This window comes from Lontra canadensis, unplaced genomic scaffold (assembly GCF_010015895.1).
Source record: "Lontra canadensis isolate GAN:19392208 unplaced genomic scaffold, GSC_riverotter_1.0 scaffold116, whole genome shotgun sequence".
Classification (NCBI taxonomy): Eukaryota; Metazoa; Chordata; class Mammalia; order Carnivora; family Mustelidae; genus Lontra; species Lontra canadensis.
This window is the reverse complement of record NW_022631110.1, coordinates 2,720,973-2,733,243: the sequence shown is the minus strand read 5'-3', so window position 1 is coordinate 2,733,243 and position 12,271 is coordinate 2,720,973. Positions and strand designations below refer to the sequence as shown.

The 12,271-nt window shown below is 46.0% G+C and overlaps 1 long non-coding RNA gene across 2 annotated transcripts; it reads right to left on the bottom strand.

Annotated features, from left to right (window-relative positions):
* Nucleotides 1–2,530: 2,530 nt before the first annotated feature.
* Nucleotides 2,531–11,796, bottom strand: LOC116857014. 2 transcript variants are annotated; one of them, XR_004380669.1, is made up of 4 exons: nucleotides 11,587–11,796; nucleotides 10,825–11,068; nucleotides 4,760–4,846; nucleotides 2,531–2,621 (listed from the first exon to the last, which is right to left on the bottom strand). It is a non-coding gene; the product is annotated as an uncharacterized LOC116857014 (long non-coding RNA). The 2 variants fall into 2 exon arrangements; XR_004380670.1 differs by having other exon boundaries at nucleotides 4,765–4,846.
* Between the last annotated feature and the right edge of the window lie 475 nt (nucleotides 11,797–12,271).

The window sequence follows — 12,271 nt, the reverse complement described above, 5'->3', positions numbered from 1 at the left end:
AATACATGGAAAGAACAAATGATGGCCCTTGGAGCCAAGCTAAACCTCAGCCATCAAGCACCCTCCAAGTGCCAGCCCTCCTCCCCAAGCGGTTATTTGTTCTTCATTTCATTCCAGAGTACAGTCTTATTGAACTCCCACGCCCCCGCTCAGCTACCTGGGCCTTGATTCTGCCTCTGGCATTCGAGATGGGGCTTGGGCGGTTTCCCATGCTGAAAACTCAGCCTTTCTCAGAGATGCTAACTTTTATGAGAAATTCCTCCTCCTGGGGTGCCTGGGTGGCTCAGTGGGTTAAGCCTCTGCCTTCGGCCCAGGTCATGATCTCAGGGTCCTGGGATTGAGCCCCGCATTGGGCTCTCTGCTCGGCAGGAAGCCTGCTTCTCCCTCTCTCTCTGCTTGCCTCTCTGCCTGCTTGTGATCTCTGTCAAATAAATAAATAAAATATTAAAAAAAAAAAAATTCCTCCTCCAGCTCTGGCCCTGAGGAACCCAAATCCAGGACCCAGCGTGGTTCAAGGGGCAACACACTCACACCGCCCAAGGTGGGATTTAAGTAGGCCTGTCTAATTCTTCCCCTTTGCACTATGGCGACTTGAGCATGGAGGACAGATGCTTCTTGAGGCTCACCTTGCTGCGTTCTCTGTGGTGGTCATCAAAACAGGGGTTCTATAGCCTGGTGTCGGTGGCCTAAGGATGACTAAGGGGCACAGAGTGGGGGTAGAGGAGTCCCTGGTGGATGGCGCTAGAGAGGCCCGTTCCAGCACTCCATTTCCAGAAGAACACTGTAGCTTTCCTTGTTCATACCCTTGTGGCTGGGGTCTTAAATGTGTCTGTAAGACAGACCCGGTGACTCTTGCCGGCTCTCATCAGATGAAAGGCTAAAAAGAAGGAGAAACGCCACTGACAACCGGAAGGCGTCTGAAGGTTATCTGTATCTGACAGGATGGTCATCAAGAGGCAGCTTGGCCTGGTTCCAGGTTTTCCACAGTGTGTTTGTGGAAGAGTAGTTCTTCGTGCTGTATGATTCTAGGCATGAGGCAAAAAAGGCCCCACAGTCGAATAAGTTGAGGAGAAGGCCGGTTAAACAGATTTCTTGACGGCAAGATTCCTTAGAGCCTTCAACACATTACTATGCGTCTCTAATAGGAATCTCTGAGAAAAAAGCCGGAGTGTCCACCATTTCCCAAACAGCCTAGCAGGGGACCCTTTTGAGGTAAAGCATCTCCAGAACATGTGTTGTTCCCAACGGCCTAATGATGGCCCAGTGGGCCTGGGGTTTAGAAGTCAAAGAAACTGGGGCTATCTGCTGGCTCAAGTCAGTAGAGCTTGCGAGTCTTGATCTCAGGGTGGTGCGTTCAAGCCCCACGCTGGGTGTGGAGCCTACTTACATAAATAAATAAAAATGAATTAGTTAACTAATTAACATAAATTCCTCTGTACCTCCGTTTTCTCTTAATGGGATAATAGCGCCTACCTTACCGGCTTGTACTAAGGACTACTGAGGAGTTCAGCGGTGCAAAGAACTAGCTCGAACAAAATGCAATTCCTCTTAGCTGAATGAGGGAGGAGGGGCCGCACGGGCGGGGGCCCACCATGGTCAAGTGTTGAAATGAGACTGTGTTTGCTCAGATCTCTTCCTTCTGAATGCATGGTCTGGGACCTCCGGAGGCTAAAACCCTGCGAGGTCTACTCCTTCTGGGATAATTGCAGATTCATAAGAAATGAACTCTCTTCCTCAGAGAACACTAAGATCTGAAAGAACACTATGCCAGTAGTAATCATAATAGCTAAAATCACTACTTCTTATTAAGGGACTACTGTTTACCCAGCCCAGTGGTTGCTCTATGTTTCTCTTTCTCCAGCTAATCTTCACGCAAACTTTTAAGGTGATTCCATCACTTCTGTGTTATAGATGAAAAACTGAGACTCAGAAATTAAATATGGCACCCCGTGGCACAGCTGACCAGTGGCAGCCCCGAAGACCCGTTCTGGTCAATGGTTAAAGAATAAAAATATCCACTATAAGGTTGGCTATACCTAGGTCTCAAATCCAGTCTGAAGCAGCAAATCACTAAAGAGAATTCTCGAACATTTCAAGGAACTCAGTTTCCCTTTCCTAAAGAGAGACGGAAATCCAGTGATCTTCCAAGATAGCAATAGGCCAAGGGGGCTACGGGAAGATTTCTGAACATGAAGTTGCATCATGGGCTTTGAAGGGTTTCTCCAAGTATCTCGTCCCTCATTTCTAGTTCTCACCCAAGTGACCACAGAGTTTTTCTAAATGTCATGTTCCTTTGAAATAGGCTGCAACCCTTCAAATGGCAAAGTCATCTGTACCCCTTTTTAAGATGAGGATAGCTGATTTGGAATCAGAATCTCTGAGAAAAACCTCACTCTGAGAAATTGCAAAGCCATAAAATAAACTTTAAGGTGTGCACGTTTCCTATCCCATCACTACACAATCGATATTTCTATGGTAGACTTCTGCTTGCTCAAAATACCTAAGGACAAGCAAGCATATTACCTCTTCTGCTTGGCTGATGCAGAGGGTTTTCCTCACCCCAGGTGTTTCAAGAAACCCCAGAACAAGGAAAAAACCTTCTTTATGAGGGATGCAGAGGTCTGAAAGGAAAGCAATACAATTCCAGCTGTCTCTGGAGCACACCCCCGAACACACACGCAAGCAGGCACGCGTGCACACACTCCACATCCCAAGTCCTCGCAGCTCTCTGCAGGGAGAACTCTTGCTTAAAGAAATCAAGAAAGAAATACACATGCACACACACAAAGAAATAATTCCAGCGGGCCTTGGGAGCTTTGCCTTTCAGCCTGGAAGAGGGGCCCAGAGTCAACAGATCCGGGAGAGGCCGAGTTGGGCTGGGAGCCCCAGCTTTCTGCCCTGGCCCTGCCGCATTCCCATCAGCTCGGAGATCAAGGGACACGCTCAAGCAATGGGCTGTGGTCACATGACTGCTTTCAAGGGGCCCCGGGCCTGGACAGGCAGGGCCGGACCAACAGGCCGCTGTTGGCATAAATAATCTGCCTCGATACAAAACACACGGTGAATTTTTCTAAGTAGGGCAGAAGAGCATTCTGTGGTTCATCCTGGAGGTCCACCGAGGCTGGTTTTTAGGCAACATGGCAGCCACGTGCGTGTGGCTAGGAGAAGGGGTACGCTACACATTCCTCCTTGGGACTCCAAAAGGCCCGAGTGGAAGGGCGCGGCCCCGGGTGCTGTGCTGCGGTGGTATTCCTCCGGCTGTTCCATTAGCTGCATGGTGGGGGACCCATCAGGGGGAGACAGATTCGCCTGCCCCCCGCGGTGGGGAGGAAACTGAGAGTGCGCCCCGTGATCGTGATCGAGTGTGCCCCGTGATCTTGCTGAGTCTGAGAAGGAAGAGGAGGGAACCGGTACCAGGGCGGGTGCCGCCAGCCTGGGTTCCAACATCTTTCAAGGCCCTCCGGGGTGATCTTGCTCCTGGAGGCTCAAACCCACAGCAGCAGCGCCCACAGCCATTCTCCTCCCCAGTCCTGCCTGGCTGGCCAGCCGGTGTTTTCCCACTTCCTGGCCTTCTGCATTGCAAGCTTGGATTGAAAGAACTTGGGCCAAAATCATATGCTAACCCCGCCCAGGCTGCTCTCTAGCCAATCCTTTCTGCACTTGAGAGCCACAGGGGATCCAAGGAAGTGGTCGCCTAGCTTGCGATTAAAGCTAATGGAGTCACTTTAAAAAATAACTGGAAAGGCAGCTCTGGGCTTCTGTACTCCCATTAGCATATTAAATATGATCAGAGGGCCTCATTAGGAGGCAGTACAACCCGTACAGGTTTCCATGGCAGGCGTTCCAAGACTAGGGCCTGGTGAGGCCACCATCCACTGTGCAAACGATAGTGTCATTACCCAAGCTCGGAGACAAATAGTGGACAATGTCGCTCTGTGGCTGTTTCCGGCCAAATGCCTGTTCAGTCCACAGTGGTTAAATGATGGCTATGTCTAGATTTGGTTGTTCAAATGTCACCTCCTCTGTGTGAAGCTTTTCTTAAAGCACCAAAGGGGAGTTAGGCGCTCTGTGCCCTGGCTCTCAAAGCCACGTGTGCGTCCAATTATAGAGCTTTTGCAAAGTGCTCTGTAATTTGTCCTCTTACTTGCGAAATGTAGAGGAAATTTTCACTCTTATATGTGAAAGGACAGCGTCCGTTTCATTCCTCTTGGCAATCCTAGTACCAAATGCATAAAAGGTACTCACCAAATATTTGTTTCATCACAGAAAGAAAGGAAAGGAGGGAAAGAACTTGTGACTTAGGTGGTTATTTTAATGGTCGACCTCTGGACCATGAATTGCATGAGCCGTGCCCTTTATGTGATAGATATAAAACTTAGAATTTGCTTAAATGAAGAGTTTCACCATATTTTTCCATTGTAGGAAGAATGTTGAAATGTGACTTTGAGTGCTACCAAGACCCAGCCTCCAATTGCTGAATAAACCAGCACTGATGGATGTGAATAAATCATAGTAACGATAACGTTCACTGAGCACGTACTACGTTCTAGGCACTTGTTAGTCTTACATGTATTAATCTCATTTCGTCCACACACTATCCTATGAGGCATATACTATTATTGTCTTCCCTATTTACACTTTAGGACCTAGAGCCCAAAGTCAAACAGCAAATGAGAGGCAAAGCTGGGATCCGAACCCAGGCACTTTGACTCTCAAACCCTTACTTCTGATCCTTACACTACACTGCCTCGGTCAGCACCTTACGTGTTTGCAAAATGACGATCCCAGCCTCTTCTCAGATGCTGTCCGACTTCCCACCAGCTGAACAGGGTGGTGTTCTCCCAGGCTGAAAACAGAAAAAATAATTGGCAAAGTAATGTTCACGGTTTTAAATTCACTAGTTAATAGACTCATGCCCCAAATAGTCAAGGTCAATGTCTCTCTGGGTGGGCATATCATCGTATGAAAACAGCCCCCAGCAAAGGTTGGAAAAGGCCACGGCAATACCAAATCATCCTGAACTAAGATGGCTTGTGCTCTTCAATTTGACACAGTGCCACACGACCCTCTGAGCTCCCCTATGTGACAGGCGCTGCTGAAGGACAGGGACATAAAGGGGGAACCAAATGGATGTGATTAGTGGGGCAGACACCTAGGCAAATAAGAAAATAAAATCACAAATTAAAATCTTTCTCTCCTGTTGGAATATAAACTCCAAGTACCTAAAACAGTGCCAGGCATGTAATAGATATTTATTATGCAAGTAAATACGAGCAGTATGGTATGATAAGATCTCTAACAGGACAGGGATGGGGCACAGAGAAAGGGCCCCATCCCAGAAAGAGGGATGAAAAGTTTCTAAATGAGATGCTGCTGGGGTGCCTGCCGGGCTCAGTCGGCAGAGCAGAGCGGGGTAACATTTGATCTCAGGGCTGTGAGGGCAAGGCCCCTGTTAGGCATAAAACTTGGTTAAAGAAAAAGGAAAGGAAAAGAAAAGAAGTGAGGCCCAGCCAGAGAGCTGATGACTGAGCAGCCAGAAGTTAGAAGTTAACCAAGAAGAAAAGAGGTGAGAGGAGAGAGGGGGTGTTCTTGCAGATGGCACGTATCTCACAGTGTTTAACAAGGATGTGAAACGGGAGAGGTAAGACCAAAATCAGAAAGCACTGAGTTCCTGATTATGATAGTGTGGGTCGCTGTACACGTGGACAGAGGAACACGCTCCTCTGCTAGGACTGAGCCCCGCCCCTGCAGGCTGGACTTACTCTTTCTTGGCTGCCTCCGCTGTCCTCTCTCCTGCCCTTCCCACTTCCCCATTTCCCTACTGGGTTTACCTTCACCCTCCTTGCTCTCAAATGCTTTTCTCAGGGTCTGCATCTGAGGGAACCCAGATCAGGACCCTGGTTTAGTCTATGGTGGGAGCAAGCTACAGAAAGAGAGAGGGGAATGGAGAGGCTGGTTACCTCACTAGGGACAGACTGGGCATTGCGGCAGACCTCTCCTGTGCCACAAGCGTCCTGGAGTTGGCCACAGTTCCATCTTCTGGCAAGGAAAGGTAATTCGAAGGGGCAGCTCCTATTGATCATAACACACACCGGGGAATATGCTAGACTCTAGACAGAGCAGCTGGATTCGGGAAGAGACTGAGAAAAGAAACAATGTGGGCTGATCTATTTGGTGGTGAGTACTTAAGGTTTCTGTCCACTCCTGACCCCTGATACCTTATGCCCAATAGCACCCCTTTGGATAATAGAAAGCAAAATATTAGAACTCATATGTTCATCTATTTTTAAATTCTTCTTGAACTTCCTATTTTCATGCATATTTGATAATGTAAACAATATATGAGTTCAGTAGTATTTGTTACAAATACATTAATATACTCATGTTAGGGGTCCATTCTCAACATGACAGGTTCACAATCCAAAACATTCACAGAATCTTGATTTAAAGAGCCTACTTCCTTTTAAAGAGAGGGAAAGAATACCAAGTAATTTTATGTTTCAATAAAGAGAAAGGATCAAGCATATTTCCAGGGATGAATTCTGGGTATTGAAAAGCCACATTAAGTAAGAGAGAAGAGAGGCCAGATTTAGCAAGTCATTAGAAAGCCATTAAAAGAAATTAAAAGTGGGTTATAATTCACTATCAAGGGAAAGAAGTTCATAAAGGCCAGTACTGGCCAGATGTATCTGTTGGGGTCTCCTGGTCAGCAGCCATAATGACAGGCTGAAACAGCTGTCATTATGTGTTGAAGTTTACAAGGTCGCTTTGAAGAGGCTACAAAGTTGAGCTCTCCATGGTTGTGATTTAATAATCAGAAGATTGGTGGGTATGAGAATTTAAATTTTGACCACTGCTTAATCTAAGCCTAGCTTGGTCCTAGAGGGCTCAAGTTAAAAACAACAAACAAACTCCTAAAATTAACCCCGAAGCTTCAGAAATCAAATCAAAAAGCTTCAGAGAGAGTCACCTAAAGGCAGTCTACCCACTCCACCTGCCTCTCCCGTAGAACAAAGCTATAAAACGCCGGGACAGGATCCATGGAGCAGCCATCTGAAGACTGTGGCAGGCAGACCCAAGATGGCTCCCAACAGTCCCTGCCTCCTGGTATTCATGCTCCAGTGTAATCCCCTCCCCTTCAGTGTAAGGCTGGACCTAGTCAGCAACGGATTTCTAATCAATAAAATACGGCAAATGTGTTGGGCTATTGCTTCTGTGACTCAGTTATAAAAAACTGTGACTTTCTGTCTTGCTAGCAGACTCTATTACCCTCACAGGTTGTGTGCTTTTGATAAAGTAAGCTGCCATGTTGGAGAGGCCTACGTGGCTGAGGACTGAAGGAAGTTTCTGACCAAAAGCCAGCAAGGAACGGAAGTCCTCGGTCCAACAGACCTCAAGGAACTGAATCCTGCGAACAAGCACTTGAGATTGGAAGTGGATCCTTCTCCAGCTAAGCCTTCCTGTGACTGTAGCCGACACGTTGACTACAATAGCTTGTGAGGACCCAGGTAAGCCATGCCTGGACTCCTAACCCACAGAAGCTGTGAGATCATAAATGTGCATTTTAAGCTTTAAGGTTTCTGGTAACTTGTACGTAGCAATGAATAAGTAACACAAGGACTCTGAAAAGTAAGTAGCAGAAGGAAGACTGAGGAAGAAGATCAGAGTTTGAAGTACCACAAGAGTGGTGGTGAGTTGGCCGTCTTCTTCCCTCCAGTTCCCCTCACCTGGATTTGAGGAGCAAAAGTTCAAATCAAAGCCACAATGAGAAAACCCAGTATGCCTATTAGGACAGTTAAAAACAATCCAGTCGTACCCAGCACTGGTTAGGATGTGGAGTGACTCAGACTGTCATGCTTTGCTGATGAGAATGCAAAATGGTACATTAACTCTGAAAAATAGTTCGGTAGTTTCTTGTAAAGTGGAACATACATTTTACCATATGACACCACAATCCTAGCCCTGGTTATTTACTCTAGAGGAAGCTTATATTCACACAAAAGCCTGTACACAAGTTTGTAGGGTCAAATATGGCAAACACCCAGATGTCCTTTGGCGAGTGAATGGATGCGCGACTGTGGGACCTCTATACAGTGGAATACTACTTAAGAAGAAAAAGGAATAAATTATTGATACCTATAACCTGGATGAATCTCAAAGGCATTATGTTGAGTAAAAGAACCCGGTTTAAAAGGTCACATACATTTCTATGACATTCTTGGGAGACAACACCACAGGGATGGAGAACCACTCAGTAGTTGTCAGGGTTTATGGGGGCGGGGGTGTGACTACGAGCAGAAAGCAAGAACAAGTTTTGGGGCAATGTTCTGTATCCTAACCTATCCACGTGTCCATATTTACTGTACACGAATTTTAAAAATAAAAAGCTTCAGAGCTGGCTCTGGTTTAGGGCCTTGGGGTCTGCAAGATATGAAAGTCCCCACGGGTTGACTTTGCCAAGGGCCTCCCCAAATCACAGCCAGAAGCAGCACCTTCTACTGCAAACTACGAGCACTAAGGAAAACACTGGCCCTTCCCTCTGACTTCACCTTTGGCTCTCTATCCATGGGCAAAACTCACAAAACAGAGATCCGAGTCAGAAAACGTACCCCAACCATTCTTTCTTCAACAAGTACTTACTAAGCGTGTTTTAGCTACAAGGCAGGGATACAACAATGAATACATTCTGATCCATCTCCCTTCCAGGTACACAGTTGAACGAGGGACTCGGGTCTGCCCACAAGTAGTTTCAAGAGAGGAGGTGCAGGTACAGAGATAGGCCCACGTACTACTGGAGTCTAAAAGGATAGTCATTCTGTAGGTTAAGTGAGGAGGCAGTTCATAGAACATGAAAGATGGGAAAGGCACTCCAGGGAGCGTGGGAGCATGTGATATTTCAGTAATGTTTCCTGAGACTGGGGGGCTGGGGGGTATATAGAGCAGAGGATGGGGGTAGGTTGGGGCAGCTGTGGTCATTCTTAGAAACCATGACTAAGAATTCAGACCCTAACTCATCAGTCAGGGCTTACAATTTCAAGTGCTCGCATGGGCTGGGGCAGGTAAGATACATGAATGAAGCAGCCTAGGCAGAAGCGACAGGACATTCTAGAGAGCTTTTATCTAAATGAGGCGGCTGCTACTTAGTGGTTGCTCTCTCTTAGGCTGCCAGACAGAAATCCTGGCGCAGGATTGCCCAGTGTAATTTTTCAAGAGAAGCTGAACATATTTTTATGTGAAATCTCCCTACTTTTAAATATCAGTATATTTCTGCAAATTTCAGATACCATCGATTATAGGTACATCATTATTTTACATACTGATAAGAAAGAAAAAAGTCACCCATCAAACCGTTAAGCTCCATCTATTTTAAGACTCATTCCAATCTCAGAGGTACTAAAAATGTGAAAAACATGGACATCTTAGAATCCATGAAACGCAGTCATTCTTTTTTTTCTCAAAACAACATAGAGGTTCCACGGAATGCATGCAGTATGAGCCTGCCAGAGGGCGAACTTGATTTTTCTTTCTTTCTTTCTTTCTTTCTTTCTTTCTTGCTTTCTTGCTTTCTTGCTTTCTTGCTTTTCTTTCTTTGTTTCTTTCTTAAGATTTATTTCTTTGACAGAGAGACACAGCGAGAGAGGGAACACAAACACGGGGAGCGGGAGAGGGAGAAACAGGCTTCCCGCTGAGTGGGGAGCCTGATGCAAAACTCGACCCACGGACCCCAAGATCATGACCTAACCCAAAGGCAGACACTCAATGACCGAGCCACCTAGGCGCCCACGAACTTGATTTCTAAGTGAAGGGAAGCCTGAGGGTGATCTGATTAGATTCAAACTTGAGGAATATCACTCTGAGGGTCCGATGATAAGGAACTGGGGGAAAGCCAGCCCTAGGAAGACCAACAAGGAAGCCCTGGCAACAATCCAGGAGATGGATTAAAGCAAGGGTTGGGGGGAGGCGGTGGGGGTGAAGAGGAGGGGCCTGATGTGAAAGCCTTTCCGGTAATAAATCCTTCAGGTCCCACACTGAGTATAGGCAGGGACGGAGGTTTCTAGTTTGAAATAATAGATGTGATGGGTTAATCACTTCAATATTTACTGGGTGTCCACCGTATGCCAGGCATGACGCTGAGCGCTGGGTGTACCGTGGTGGACAACACAGACACCATCCCTGTCCTCTTGTCATACACAGTCTGGTGGGCAATGCCATTAACCATGGTATTAGTGGGTAGAACATGAAAGGGAGGTGGAGAAAAATAACGAGTTCACATGTCCCGTCGGCAGCAGAAGCCTGAGTGTAGAGCCCAGGAAATAAATCAATCTATAGATTCTCATTAAGAGGTCACCAGGTGGGGCACCTGGGTGGCTCAGTGGGTTAGGCCTCTGCCTTCGGCTCAGGTCGTGATCTCAGGGTCCTGGGATCGAGCCCCGCATCGGGCTCTCTGATCATTGGGGAGCCTGATTCCCCCTCTCTTCTCTGCCTGCCTCTCTGCCTACTTGTGAGCTCCCTCTCTCTCCCTGTCAAATAAATAAAATCTTTAAAAAAAAAAAAAAAAAAAGAGGTCACCAGGTTATGGATAACAACTGAAGCAGTTGGAGAAGATGAAACAGCCATGGAGAGCCCGGAGAGAAAGAAGGCAAGAGGGGTGAAAACAGAAACCTGAAGAATTGAGACATTTAAAGGAAAAGAGGAGGAGGAAGGAACAAAGGAGACCAAAAAAGCAACAATCTGGAAAGGAAGAGGCCCGGGAGAAAGGGATACAGGTATTCTCATGTAATCCAATATACTTGCATCTATAATTACCGCATAGAGGTAATTTACCTTGGCAATGTACGATTCAGATTTTTCAGAGTTATGGGTGTTTTGCATGAATGCCAAATAGGCTTATCAGAACTGCTTCTTATTTAGAGAGTTGTGATATTTTTAAATATTGCCACAATCTGTTCCTTTAGCTTGTATGTGCTTGCGTTTTGCATGTATCACAGTTTGACATCTAGCATGAGTCAATGGCAGAGTAATGGTAATTTCTTACTTCTTCTTATTTTCTTTCTGCAGGAGCTATAATCTGCCATTCCAAGACAAAAATAAAATGAAAATATACATTTATGCAACTGCCTTTCATATCAAGGCACTGGGAATTGGGCAAAATTGATCTAGGCACACAGTGGAGTCCCTTTGTATGATCATCGTGAGGTCCTTGGCCTAGAGCTCTGTCCCGGTGAGCCTGTGATGTGGTAAGACCCTCTGGTCCTCTGGAATTACCCAGGAAAGTCCTTCATTTTGTAGGAGAGGACACAAGGCCCAGAGAAGATAGGTGGCCTCCCCAACATTGTGGTCTTACGATTTGGTGGCCAATACTCCTTCTACATCAGGGTGACCCAATTCTACCCTATAAAGATTGCCCAAATATAAATTATAGTAAAGTATGTAAAATACATATTAAAGAATGATAAACTCCATACACAAAACTCCATACGTAGAGTCTACCAGAGTTGGCTAAACAGAGGAAGAAGGCTAACTTTTAGTCATATGGTTCCATACCCAGATTTCATCCAACTCATCTGCTCCATTAAGCATTCTTACCCTTCTAAGTTTTATCAGTTCTGCACAGGTTCAAGGAAAATAGACTCCTAGATCTTCACTTTGTTGGTTGCTGAATCTTTCAGCCTGACCTGCAGGCTCAGGACACTATCCATTGTCACACTTATAAGTCTTACTTAAAGAGAATTCCTCAGCTTCATCTAGAATTTTCCAGAGGTAAATTCTAGAATGATTCTTTAATAGGTTGCCTTGGCAACCCCACAATGTCAGAGGCAAATATGACAGTCCTGCCAACAGGATGAACAACACAAGCTGAATGAGAGAACCACTTCCAGTGTATTGGAAAGACAGGTTCCAGGTTCTTCAAGCTTTCTTTCTGCCACCATTTGCTTCCCTGTCAACCATTTCTGCATCACACACACAGAAAACAAAGCAGAGTTGGTTTCTTGGAGGAACACTGAAACAACTAGCTAAAACAAGATCTGAGAAAGATCCATGACTTTCTGTTCAAAACCCTTGCTGCTATTGCCTGAGAGGATTAAGTGCTCATTGTGAAGCCTTTAGAAAAGTTTTCAGAGAATTTTCTTTAAGAGCACTTATTCTTGTCTTGGTTTCATTCATATACTCAGTCAACAAACATTTGTTGAGCACCCATGGTGTGCCAGGCACTATTCTAGACCCTGGAGATATACCAGAACTGACGAGGTCCCTTCCCTCATGAAGTTTA